This window comes from Panicum virgatum, chromosome 6N, assembly GCF_016808335.1.
Source record: "Panicum virgatum strain AP13 chromosome 6N, P.virgatum_v5, whole genome shotgun sequence".
NCBI lineage: Eukaryota > Viridiplantae > Streptophyta > Magnoliopsida > Poales > Poaceae > Panicum > Panicum virgatum.
In genome coordinates this window covers 49,752,879-49,764,495 of record NC_053150.1, presented here as the reverse complement: position 1 = coordinate 49,764,495, position 11,617 = coordinate 49,752,879, and the positions used below count along the sequence as shown (strand labels likewise).

Below are 11,617 nucleotides of genomic sequence, written 5' to 3'. Positions count from 1 at the left end.
AAAAAAGGGGGCGGCCGCTCCCAGCTTTTTTGCCAAAAATGAGGGTGCCACGTGGCGGTGAGGAGCTGTGTCACTGTGGAGTGGAGTCACTGTTCTGCTTTGTGTGTGTGCGCGCGGCTCTGTTTGGTTACTCGAGGTAGCATAAACTTTGACCGATAATTAAAGATACTAAATAAAGATAGTTTGCAAAATTAATTCCACAATCCCTATACTATTTCGCGAGACGAATCTAATGAGGTCTTTGACCGCACGATTAGAGGTTCGTACTGTAGCATCACTGTGGCCAATCATCGATTAATTACTATCATTAGATTCGTCACGAAAAATTACACCCATTCGTAAAAAAATTTTGAAAATAAATTTCATTTAGTGCTTCGTGCAAGCAAAATTCCTTTTTTGCTAGTTGCGCTAGTGTCATCCAAACGGGCCCTGCGCGCGCCGTGCTATCATTCAGGTGGGCTTCCCGAACAGTATGAAGTCCTCGCTTGGGTTCTCAAAATTTTTCTTACAACATCCATCACATCGAACCTTCGGACATATGCATGGAGCATTAAATATAGTTGAAAGAAATAATTAATTGCACAGTTCAACTGTAAATGACGAGATGATTTTTTTAAACCTAATTAGTTCATAATTAAATATTATTTATCAAATAAAAACAAAAATGCTACAGTATTTAACTTCAAAAAATTTCGCGATCTAAACACAGCCAAATTCATTGCATGGGCACGGGCCAATGGGGGTGGGAGGCCAGCAGCTCGTGAAGCTCGTAGCAGTAGCGCGTAGCTACGGCGCTGGAGCCGCAGGGCAAAGCGCCGCCGCCGCCGGGCGCCGGCTGCTGGCGGCGTAGTACGCTGTACCCTATACGCACGCGGCGAAGACCATCCTGCCACCGGGCGCGAAGACTCCGCCGGCCGGCCTGTCGTCACGGGCGTGCACGGGTTCCTGCTTCGGGCCGACGGGGCTCGCCAGCCGCACCGCTCTCGTCGCGGTCACCGGCCGCACGGACAGGCGCCGTAAATGACGAGCTACGCTCCAGGCAAGTTTTGGAGGGGGGTGGGGGTCGGCGTCCGGCCGTGCCCCATCGAACGGAGCGGACCCCGGACCGGCGGCCGCCGTACTGCCCGTTGTTTTAAGACGGACAGGCAGAAACCCCATGTCCATTGAAATGAAGCAAGCCGTAGTGCCCGTGACGTCACCGGCGAAGAGTCAACGTGTTGCCCCGGCTCACGCTGCTACTAGGAGCCAGGAGTGCAGGACAACGAAGGAGCGCCAAGCGTCTCAAAAACAACGAAGGAGCGCCAAGAAGCACAGGGTACTGACAGGGGAGGCCAGCAGCGCCGGCTCCTGACCTTGTTTGGTTTGGCAACAAAACTAGCACGCATGTTTCTCGACAAGAAAATTTCGTATGCATGAAGTACTAAATAAAATCTATTTGTAAAAAAAATTTAGAGATGGGTGTAATTTTTCGCAACGAATCTAATAACAATAATTAATTGATGATTAGCTACAGTGAAGGGCCAGAGATTGCTTTGCTTTGCCCATCATCCACGGATGATCAAATCTGACTGCTGGATTGCTTTGCCCGGAGAGTGAAGGGACGTTTAGTTCCTAAATTTTTTTTGAGAAGTATTAAATATAAATTAATTATAAAACTAATTACACGGATGGACGGGAAATCACGAGACGAATCTATTAAGGCTAATTAATTTGTCATTAGAGGTTGGTTACTGTAGCACAACATTGTCTAATCATTGCATAATTAGGTTCATTAGATTCGTCTCGCGATTTCACCCAGGAGTTATGGAATGAGTTTTGTCAATTATCCATATTTAATACTCTAAATTAGTGGTCAAACGTTTTAAGTTACTGTAGCGCGTGAAAATTTTTGAGAACTAAACGGGCTCTGAGAGGGAGATGAGCTGAGGCTGCTGAGCAGAGCAACGATGGATTCGATCCCCCTCTTCCGGTTGGATCCACTTCAGGTTTGAGGAGGTCAGGCATGTGGTAGAGCTCCAGATTCAGACAATGTTAGGTCTCTTGAAGCTAGATATTGGTTGGATCTCAAGTTGGAGGTACGTGAGCTGCTCTTTCGGTCCCAAATTATTAGTGATACCAAACTGCATAGCAAAATTTATATATATATATAGAAAATTCAAAACAATTAATAATTCATTGTTTAGGTGCATAGTAAAATTTATATATTTAAAAAAGTTAAAACAACTAATAATTGAGGATGGATGGAGTAATATTTAGATGAACAGTTTTTATAGTTTACACTAAATATAAATATTTAAACCATTTTAATTCAGTCTACAACTCCAACTATAGATGCAACCTGATATTGGAGCTGTAGTTGTGCCAAATAGACCCTTACAAGTTCCAAACTACTCTTGCATAAGGACAGTTCAGAAAAAGATGTTATAGTCTCATTACTATTACATCAACATCATTTTTGGCTTCATGTCCAGTTTTTCTTAGCAAGATTATCTTTAGTTAAAAGTATCCCCTTTGAAGAAACCAAAGGAAAATCTTAATCTTTAGAGGAATCTTCAATTTCCAGATCATCTTATGTCAAAAAGGCGGTTGTCTATCTAAACAGTACAGATACAAAGATTGAACAGTAAAAGACCCTGATTTGGTCAAATTCCATCTAAACGTATCCGACCCACCCACCAGTTGAACATGAGCAATCTGGGCTACAAGGTTTTGCCATTCAACCATTTTGTTATCCACCAAAACCCTTCTAAAATATAAATTGAGTGGCCTTGTAGCCAAGACACTGGCCACAATCGCATGAGGATTCCTCACAACCTTATAAAGTGATGGATATTTATTTTTGAATGACACTTGACCTTCCCATACATCGTCCCAGAACCTAGTCTTGCTCCCATCCTTAATAGTGAAGGAACCATTAGCAAAAACCTCATCTTTGATCTTCATAAGACCTCTCCAGAAATGAGAGTCATAAGGCTTTGCCTGCACTTGCGTCAGGGATTTGGAACCTAGATATTTGTTCATTAGTATGTTTTGCCCTATACCATTGGTATTAAGCAAATTAACTAACCATTTTGCCAGCAATCATTTATTCTGCAGTTGCAGATTTAAGATACCAAGTCCCCCTTGATCTTTAGGACGACATAATATGTCCCATTTGGCAAGTCGAAATTTATGCTTGTTAGAAGATCCTTGCCAAAAAAAATCTCGATCTAGAATGGTCAAGATTTTTGAGTACCTTTTTTGGGATTTCAAAAAAGGACATCATAAACATGGGCAGGCTACTTAGTACCGAATTGAGTACTTAGCATTCCAACAAGAGAGTTTTTTCTCAAGACGTTCTTCAACCTTTCCCCACTCAGAATTGAGTAGCTTTCTATGGTGCATTGGAATTCCCAAATATCTAAAAGAGTATTCCCCATCACTACAACCAAAGAGATCAGTGTAGATATCTTGCATCTCTTTAGCTGCTCCGTAGCAAAAAATTTCACTCTTGTGGAAGTTGATCTTTAACCCGGATAATTGTTCTAAGGCACAAAGCAACAGTTTAAGATTCTTAGCTTGCTCCAAGTCATTATCAATAAAGATGATGGTGTCATCGGCATACTGTAGGATAGACAAACCATCATCCAAAAGGTTAGGTATGACACCTCTTATTTGACCATCGTCTTTTGCCCTCTTAATGATGAGAGCCAGCATATCTGCAACGATGTTAAATAAAATGGGTGACAAAGGATTTCCTTGACGGAGCCCTCTCTTAGTTTGGAAGTATAGACCAATTTTGTCATTTACTTTGATCCCCACACTTCCATCAGAAATCATTCCTTCAATCCATCTACACCACTTAGGCTAAAACCCTTTCATGCGTAGCGTTTGTTGAAGGAAAGACCACTTTACTTTGTCGTAGGCCTTTTCAAAGTCAATTATGAAAATGAGCCCATTTTGTTTTTTGGTATGCAGTTCATGGATAGTTTCATGTAAGATGACTACTCCTTCCATGATATTCCTGCCTGGCAAAAAGGCAGTCTGTATAGGACCCACCACTGTTTGGGCAACCGTATTCAACCTATTCGTAGCAACTTTAGTAAAAATTTTAAAACTAACATTGAGGACGCAAATAGGTCTATATTGTTGAATTTTTGTCGCCTCCTGAACTTTTGGAATTAGAGTAATGATTCCAAAGTTAGACTGAAGAGGTTCAGATCCTCATTGTGGAAGTCCGCAAAAAGAGCCAAAAGGTCGTCCTTAATTACTTCCCAGAAGACTTGATAGAATTCAGCCGGGAAGCCATCATGACCAGGGGCCTTGTTGTGTTCCATTTGGAAAACAACATTTTTCACCTCAGACCCAGTGAAATCACTAGTGAGCAGCTCGTTATCCTCTTGGGTCACCTGTGGAATATCCTGAATCCGATCTTCCTTAAGTGTAATGTCCGAAACATCCTGGGGCCCAAACAGGTCCTTATAGAACTGAGTGATATAGCTTTTAAGCTGGGCATCACCGATAACAACTCCTTGATCATTCTCAAGTTTATAGATATGTTGTTTTCGGTGTTTCCCATTAGCCACTAGATGGAAGAATCTTGTATTATCATCTCCCTCTAGAAGCGTTTTCACCTTTGCTCTCTCGTACCATTTTATTTCTTCCTCCCGCAAAAGAAGAACTAGCCTCTCTTTTAGATGGTGTTTAAAATTAACCTCTTGATCTGAAAGAGAGGTAATCTCAGCCTTCTTATCTAACTTCTCTAAAAGAGCTAGAAGTCTCTTCTTTTCTTTTCTGTATGTCCCTGTTGTATGCTTGGCCCAGCCTCTAAGATGTTGTCTGAGCCTACGAATTTTATTCTACCACCTCTCCAGAGAAGTACATCCAGACGTTTTTGATTGCCAAATGCTTGCAACCATATCGTAGAAACCATCCCTAATCAACCATCCTCTCTCAAATTTAAAAGGACATTGGCCAGAGTTGTGAGTGGACGCACTAGTATTAAGAACTAGAGGAGTATGGTCTGAAATATCTCGATCTCTTGGTTCTACTGTTGATAGAGGGAACTTATCTTCCCAATCTGTACTAACTAGAACTCTATCAAGCTTCTCAAAAACCAGGTTGTCTCCAGGACCCGCCCATGTAAATTGGCGCTTGGACATAACAATCTCTTTGAGATCAAGAGAAACGATAACAACATTGAACAAGTTTGGCCATGTAAAGTCAAACACTCCGGAGCTCTTTTCATTCGGTCTTCTCATAATATTGAAGTCCCCTCCAATTAAATACGGAAGAGTCTCCTTTGAGCATGTGTTTGCCAATTCGACCAAAAACTCCTGCTTGTTTTGATATTGTGCTGGGCCATAGACCGTATATAGCACAAATTTGAAGCCATCGTTTTTGCACCTCAAGGTAAATTTCAAATAGAAATTCCCTCTACAATGGCTCCAATATAAAAAACCTGCAGATCCACCCCTAGTAGAATGCCTCCAGATCGACCATGAGGGGCCATACTATGCCAAAGGAAGTCCCGGCCCGCACAAAGGTTATTTAAAATGCGATCCGGAAAATCATCTCTACCAGTCTCGGAAAGAGCTATGAAACTGATTTGCTCTTTCTTAACTAAATCAGACAAGAATCTGTGTTTAGCCAAGTTTCCTAGACCTCTGCTATTCTAGAAAATCCCTTTCACTTGATCACAATTTTGGAAGGGATTTTTGGTTTTTTTGGGACCTTGCCATTTTTAGAAATTTTGGCAGTGTTAGACCTTTTCTTCCGACGGACCGGAGAAAGATCGATAATGTGATCCGACTCCAGGTCTTGCAAGTTCTCATTTAGATTACCACAAGCGTGGCTGAGAACTGCTTCAAGTCTAGCATCCCTTTCATCATCAGTCTCAACTAGTAATTTTTTCGAGTTTAAATTACCTTTTTTTCTTATTAGCAAGAACTACCAGCCTATCTATTTCTAGATTTTTTTATTTTGACAGAAGAAGCTTTAACAATTTCATCAGTCTGGCCTAATTTGAAGCCTACCCTACCAAAGTTTGAAATAACATGTGAATCTGAAAAGCTGGTAAAAGATGTACCTGGTTCAAGGTTCTTTTTTGCAACCACACGCGAAGTTTTGTGTAGGGTGTGTTCATCGGCCTTGTCCTTATTTCTGATGCTTCTTCGGATTTTGGTGGTCTTGAGCTGATCAGCTGCAGCTGGTGCCGGCATGGGGACGACGTCAGGCGCCAGACCCCCACCCTCGAACAAAGGAAGGGCGGGGGTCACCTGGTCTGCCCCCGTGGTCAGAGAGGAGGTGGGGAGCTCCTGACCCCCACCCTGTAGTGAGTGGACCGGGCCCCTGGCTCCCTCCCCCGGCCGAAGGGTAGGAGGCGAGCACCAGATCTGCACCCGCCGAGTGTAGCGATGGGATGCCTGCCCCAGGAGGGACCGCCCCAGCCGCAGCGTCTCCAACAGAGAGGTCGCCGTCTGCAAGTAACGGGACAGCAACCAAGGCATCCTCCACAACGTCAGGTACCTGCACAACACAGCTAGAAGCAGCGGTGGGAGCACTCCCAGCACTAAGGTCAACATCAGAAGCAACACCTCGCTTCTGGGGCCTTGCATGCAGCAGCTGAGAAGATTCCAGCATATCCTGGAACTCACGTACTCCTGCTCCGTTGGCGGAGAATAGGGCCTATCCTCGCCATTGGCCTCCACCATAACTTTAACACTGATTTCCTCTAGTAACCTCTCACAAGTTTTGTCAAGTACCTCATCAATTAAGGCGGCTTCTTGCTGAGAAAAACCCGTGGTCGATTTACCAGTTTGTTGATTATTAGGTGCCTCAGGCTGTGGAGCTGCATCCTGAGGGCATCCGTCATGTGGTGGTCACCACTACCATCCAATCCGCGTTGCGAATCATCATTCATTCCGGTGTCAGCATCATCACCCAGTAAGTCATCATCCTCTGGATTAAAAGGATCATCAACTACCACTTCCTCCACTTTGAAGTAGACACGATAAATGCTCCTATTGACGCAGATATCAACCATCTTTGGAATCTCTTTGACATCGAAAACAGTCACCAGAATGCGGACCTCACCAGTAAGACGAAGGTGATTCATATCCACCTTCTGAGTGGCACCGACCACTGACCCCACAGCCCAAAGGGGTAAAAAAGCACAGAGCGGTGTAGGAACATTTGTAACAGAAAGCCAAACTTGGTCCAGCACCTTGATGGGTTTGATTTCTGAATCGAACTCCTCGAAAATGAGAACTCCTTCCTTGTTCTTGGTGGTGACAGTACGAATCGCAACCATACAATCCAGCTCAACCTTAGAAGAAAAAGGCACTAAAAAAGCCTTATCACCATGCTCCTGCACTGACCAATCCCAACGAACCGGAATAATCCTTGCCAACTCAGACTTAAGCAACTCCACTGATACTGCACCCTCCTCCACTGTTATCAAAGCGGAAGTATTTGCACTTGCTAAAGGAACAGTGTGAAAAGATCTAGCTGCCTGAATACAGAAGAAACCTAGTCCATCTGAAGCAGCTCCGCAATAAGAAAGGGACGGCTTCGGCCCTCTGAGGTGCGGGCACTTGTTCGTGTAGTGGTCCTCCACACAAATTGTGCATTCCAGCTTGAAATTTGCCTCGTCCTTGCGCTTCCTCTTCTACTTGATCAGGTGTGGATGATCCGTCGGTTCAGCTGCATCACCGACGGGATCGACGAACTCAGCACCACCAGCCTGGGCTTCATCCACACCCGGAGCACCCAGACCCCGGCCACGTCCCCTCTGGCCGCGACGACGACGCTGGTTAGGGTTGCCAGCAGGGATCGTCGCAGATTGAGGTGCCCCACGTCCGCCCAAGCCGCCGCCTCTGTTGCCTTGAGGACCACCAAAGCCGCTTCTGTTGCCTTGAGGACCACAGCCGGGCGTGGACTGGTTGCCAGCACCGCCTCCCGCTGGGTGCCCCGCCCTCATACCTCCTGCAGGCGGAGGGGCATGACCGCGGCCAGGGATGCCGCGGCCCTGCGGAATGCGGCCAGGTGCAGCACCCTTCCCACGCGCGCGACGACCGGCTCCTTGACTACCAGCCATGGCGACGGCGGCGGCGTAGGTCTTCCGAGGCGGCGAGTCGGGGATGAGAATCGGTCTGACCAGAGACCGAGAAGGCCGAACCAGCGTGGGCTCAAGCCTAGGCCCAGACCCGTGGGAAAGTCTGGGCTCGTTCCGCTTCAAATCCGAACGGTAATCACGCTTGGGGAGGGTCGGTGCATTTGAAATTTGGACCGACGAGATTTTCGGATCATCGCCCACCCTCGCCACCGTCCTGCCGCCGGCCGCCGCTAAGGCCGGAAGGATGACGTCGCCCAAGGTCTTCGTCGGAGAGACCCTCCTTGGCGGCAAAGGTCCTCTCCACACCTTCTTCCACGGTGGCACCGCTGGAGGAGACGTCGCCGACTGAGAACCCGGCTTGGATTGCCGGGATGGTGGCGACGCCGTCGAAAATGAAGCCTCCTTTTGGGTGTAGGAACTCCCCGGACAAGGAGCACTGCGTCGCCCCGAAGACAGCAGCTCAACCTCTCCAAGATCATCACACTCAGAATCTGAATCCCCATGCCCGCACTCAGATTAGCACAAGAGAGAAGGGCGATCTCCTCATTGGCGCGCTGGAGCATGTATCGATCTTTGGCTAGATCAGAAGTTGCATCGCCATCCTTGGCCGTGCGCTGGCGCAGTGCAAGACGGACGGAAGGAGCGAGCTTGACCTGATGCGGCATGGGCCGCCGCTCGCCGGAGCCGGCGGCCGGGAGGACACCGTCGAGAGCTAGGTCGCCGGGGAGAGAGCTAGGTCGCTGGTAGTTCCGCTGCCTTCCTCTTCTTCCGTCGTAACCTCTACGGTGTATCCGATGAGAGAGAGCTCAACCTTGGACTTGCGCAACGGAGATTGTCGGCGGCGGGGCGGGCGCCTGGTTGGATGCGCACGTCCGTCCGAGTCCGAGTGCTGCGCGCGTCCGCCGCCGCACTGACCGCCGCAATGGACCGATTCAATCGGTCATCATCAATCGGTCCCTCGAAGAATAACAGCAGCTGGTAAAAACTAAACGTCTGAATTAAGAGCTGTGGCTACCATGGCGGCGGCAAGCGCAAAAGAAGGTCGCGTCGATCGGTAGACCCATCCAACTGTTGGGATCTTTGTTTCTTAGATGCCCAAACAGGGAGCATGAACAATGCGAAGACAATGAAAACGGAAAACGAACTCTCCAGTAAAGATTCGAAAATTCAACCCCTTACACTGTGGAGAGAGGGGGCTATTTATACCCCTAGCCCTCGGCCAGGTTTTCCTAAATTGCCCCCTCCCAACTCATTTACAGCTCACTCTTGGCCGGTTCCGGGGTAAAATTACAAGATGAGAGGTTTACAAATCCGACCTTCTCACGCATTTGGAGGGTGTACAACTCCGACCTTCTTACATACTCACGTTTCGCTCGCGTGTCTTCAGTCTACGAAGGTCACCATAACCTTCGGGTACCTCCGGGAGCTCGGATCCTGAAGGTCCCATCGACAACCGGTCAGTCGTCACCGTTCCCGGTCGCGGGCTCTTCTCCCGAAGGTCTCGAACTTCGAGTTTACGCTTCCGAAGGTCATGGTCTTCAAGCTTGCGCCTCTCAGCGTTCAACCGATACTTTCGGGTGCGCTTAGCTCCATTTCGTTGTAGCCCTGCAAACAGGTTAGGGAGCATCTCCAAGGGTGAGGGCTTGACCCGAAGGTCCAATCCCCAATAGTAGCCCCTCGAGGGCGAGGTCCGAAGCTGACGGTCCGAACCCTTGTTAATGAAAAAGATTGCGTGTAACCTTCGGGAAGCTCCCGAGGAAAAACGTCTCCCGAACCGTCGGCTGCAACGGTCGGTTTTTGTTGTGTACGTGTCGTTGCCTGATTGCGCCGTCCAAAGGAAAAGCTAAGGCGGAGGTGGCGGGGAGCTCTGGGTCTGCCGGTCTGCGGGGGCGCGGTCGCGGTCGGAAACCTTCGGGCTCGAAGGTTTCAGTTGCGCGGGAAGAGAGTGCCAAGAGAAAGGCGCAAGATGAGGAGGTTTCTTCAGGCGACAGCGGTATGCCCTCATTTATGGAAGAGCTCGTCAGGACAGTGGGCGGGGAGATTGTAGTTCCCGAGGGGAGGCTTTTTAGATCCCATTATGATCTTAGCGATGAGTACAGGACCATGCTTTTCGGTTCCGGCCGTCGGGTTGAGGTGGCGAAAGCGTTGATTAATCTTTATTGTTCATCCGAAGGTACGACGAAACGCCGGAGGATTCAGAGCCTCGTCAAGACTGGGACCAAGCCCGCGGACCTTCCGAGGCCGCCCGTGCCGAAGGGTGCCGCCTGGATGGCCGATGTCTTGAAGGACTCGGCTCCAGCCCCGAAGGTCGCGCAGCCTGTGTTTGCGTTGAACACCGAGGAGGGGGAGGTCTTGGTGGGTGAGACACTGATGGCGCTCAGAGGTGGGGAGGCTCGTGGAGTTTCCTCTGCTCCACCTTTGGACAGGGAGGTGGAGGCTTTGGAGGGGATGACCTTCGACAAGTCTGGTAAGTTTCACCAACTTTTCCTTTCCTGACTTCCTAGCTTGATCGCCGCGTCCGAAGAGTTTTTTACTTTTGTTTTCTGCAGCCGTATCGGCGTCGATGCAGCAGCTGTTGGCCGTGATGCACGGGCCTGGCGCGACTGGGATTTTCCCTCCCGAGAAAGGTTTGTGGTTTTTTTTTCTGTTTATTTTTTTTGTTTCCTGAACAATTTATAGAGTTCCCGAAGGTGATTTTGTTTTTGCCTCAGGGTTTGGGGCTGCGGTGGCTGAAGCGTCCACCTCCGACGCTGCTTTCATCGTTGGTGAGCTAAGTAAGAGGCTTACCCATGCTAGTCGGATGTTAATACAAAAGACCAAGGCAGATGCTAATCTTTTGGAGAAAAGCACCACCGAGAGATTGAGCCTGGCTGATAAACTGCGGCGGGCTGAGGCGGAGGTTCTCGCTCTGAGAGAGGAGAACCAGCAACTGAAGGTTAAGTGCTCGAAGTTGGAGTCAACCGCTTCGGATAACGAGAAGGTTCTAGAGAGCCTACGGAGGGCCGTTGAGGTGGATGCAAATGAGAAATCTGCCCTTAAGAGTAGGATCACGGAGTTGGAATGGGTTCAGACTAGAATGGCAGAACTCGAGCGGGTCAGACCCGAGGTTGCCAAACGGGCCGAAGGAGTGTACCAGGAGTACAAGAAGGCTCTTGGTGCCCTTGGAGCTGAGCCTTTGCCCTTGCCTAAGCCGGTCGAAGGTCTTCAAGTTTTTTTTTTTGCTTTTGGACTGGTTGAAGTCGGAATTTGAGGGCCTTGGCGAGGTGATGAGCGTGGCAAATGACAACGCGGCCTCTGTTTCCTTCGAGAGGCTTGTTGGAAATCTTCTTCGTGTCGGCGCAGTTGATCTTGCCCGACTGGATGGTTTTCAATATGTACCGTACGAAGGTTTGGCGGAGGAGGTGGCAAAAATTCAAGAGTTGAAGGCTTCTTTTTTTGAGTGTTTCTGGGAAACTTTTGGCAAGGTTGCTGTTCGGACTCTGGCTGCCGCAGCTGCTGAGGTAGTTTTTTTTAGCGATTTTT

At 48.2% G+C, this 11,617-nt stretch overlaps 1 pseudogene; it reads right to left on the bottom strand.

The window, feature by feature from the left end:
• Nucleotides 1-2,564: 2,564 nt before the first annotated feature.
• On the bottom strand, nucleotides 2,565-7,983 carry LOC120678284 (annotated as a pseudogene).
• Between the last annotated feature and the right edge of the window lie 3,634 nt (nucleotides 7,984-11,617).